Genomic DNA, 2,473 nt, shown 5'->3' with positions numbered 1-2,473 from the left:
ATGCATATATATGTATATATACCTTGTGTATATATGTGTATGATATGTGTTGTGACTGTGTGTGTGCGCGTTGGTGTTGTGTGTGGTGTGGCTGTGTCTTTTCCGGCCATCCCTGTGTTTTGCTGGTTTTTTGCTGTTGTTCGGTGGTGGCGCGTTCCGCGCGTGCTGCCCTATTCTATTACTTGCATTTGGTTCAATTGGTTTGAATTAATTCGTATTACTTGATTAATTCCAGGGAATTATAATTACAGTACGTGATATAAATAATTTCGTGCTATTAATTTTAGTCGAATAAATCGGTGTAATTTGTTTGGAAACCCGTAACATAACGGGCACCAATAAATTGTACCGCCGTTGACGATGAACTTCGGTGAGTCAACGGTGGACGGTGATGATGTTGCTCGGAGTCCTAAATTTTATAAATAAATAAAATGATTTACGAAAAAAACTTTCAGACCTAAATAATTAATTACGAATTATATTATGGTGTACGTTGTATAAAATGGTGGAATTTATATTATGGATTGTTGTGACTGTTGACGTCGATTGTAATCGACAGGTAGACTTATAAACAAAGGAATTGCTGCCAAAATTTTCTAACAATATATGTGTAAACGTGTGTACTTATGTTATAGGTGTTACCCCTATTTGTGTTCGGATTACGTGATTACGTGATTATGTGTATAATAACTATACGAGTCGGGGTATCGAATTGGATTATTAGGGTTTGAAAATATCAAGCATGTCAATATAATTGATTAGGGTATTTCGTGTTTATAGGTTCCAGTCGAGTTCCACTTGATCCGAAGTCCGTGTAAGAGTTACTTAGAGTCTCGAAAGCGTTGCAAGGCAAGTACCCCGGACCATTCTTTTATGGTTTAGTATATATGAATAGCTAAATGTTTTATTCTCGTAATGCAACAAAAACAATTTAAGTTACGTATCCCCCGTAGTTATACATCACTGTTTTCAAATTGTTTTGGGGAAAAGTAACTTTGAAAGGTACTTATCTCGAATAAAATGATTTGCGGACTGGATTTTTAGGTGTGCTGGTAAAATGAATGGTTTTGAAAATGAGATAGGTACAAGTGTTTTGAAAACTGGATAAAACGATCTGATACGGGATACATAAGGGCCAAAGTAGGCCTATGAGGTGGCGTAAGAGGCTAATTCGGTTGCGCGTATTATATAACCGATTAGTCTAGCAGGTCAGAGACCTAGCTAGTCTCTGAGTCCCGGAACAGGTAAATGGGATGGCAGTTAGAGCCGTCTGGTGTTGATAGCCTGATCAGCTGTCTTCACATATCCGTTATGTATCTGATTTGGATTTGTGATTCCTATAAGGGTATACGTAGTTGATACAACGGTTTTATACATGTGCATAGCATGCTAAAATTGGACTCTGGTACTTATACAACACACTACTATGTTGTTTTGTCGAAAGCATGCTAGACAGTGATATCCAGTTATCTCAGGTTTTCATTATATAATGTTGTTGACATGATTACAGCTCTGTTCCTATTATGGTTTACATTACTGTTTTTATTCTGTTATTCATATATTGGTACTGCCGAGCGATTATGCTCACCTTTGTAAACTGTGATATATGTATCAAAGATGCCTAGAAGACCCGTCAGACATACCCTTGTTTCCGCCCCTTCAGGACCCGTCTCCTCTGAGGTAGTGTTTGTCAGGCCACGTGCGGTCTGACGAGTTGCTGAATAAAGTTAGAGTGTGTTAGATGTTGAATAATTGGGTTGTAATAATATGAACCTGAATCATACTTGAACCTGGATCGGATCTTGGTTGGGGTCAAGTTAGTAGATATTAATAATAATCTTGTTGTTTATATTTTTTTGTAATTGTGTTGGTGACGTCAACTCCTGACCCCGGGATTGAGGTCGTCACAGTTGGTATCAGAGCTACAGGTTCAAGTCCCTGATCCAGGCTAGGGATTGTGTCGAATAGGTGATAAAGTCAGTCTTAAGGTGTGAGTCAGCAACTCATATAGAGGAGCAAACCTTTAGAGTCGGTCGAGGGTTCCGACGGCGTTACCCTGGCATTTATTAAATATTTTGATAGAATTGCCTTGACCTGGTTATGTCTTCCATGTATATTTATTATATTGGCAGTGGCCTATTGCAATTTCGAGTTCTCCATCTCGGGAGAATCCCTCTGACCCGGATAGCTCAAATTCTGAGAGGACCCTGAATGTTGTTATTGAGGAGACCCCTATGCCTCCTTCACCAGTTCCTTCCTTTGTGCCGAGAGACATCCCTGGACCCGGTACTCATCCCCGTTGGGTACGTAGGTATGTGTCTGCCGTTAGGGATTTCCCTCCCGGTTGTGGTCCCAGTTCTTCCTCGATGAGACCTCCAGTACCTCCTGTGGCCCCTAGTGGTACTTCCTCACTGATCCCTTATCATGTTCACCGAGCGGTGAATACCTTCCTTATCAGAGATCAGAGTCTGGG

Source organism: Apium graveolens, chromosome 8 (genome assembly GCF_009905375.1).
Source record: "Apium graveolens cultivar Ventura chromosome 8, ASM990537v1, whole genome shotgun sequence".
NCBI lineage: Eukaryota > Viridiplantae > Streptophyta > Magnoliopsida > Apiales > Apiaceae > Apium > Apium graveolens.
Note: the sequence above shows the minus strand (reverse complement) of the source record.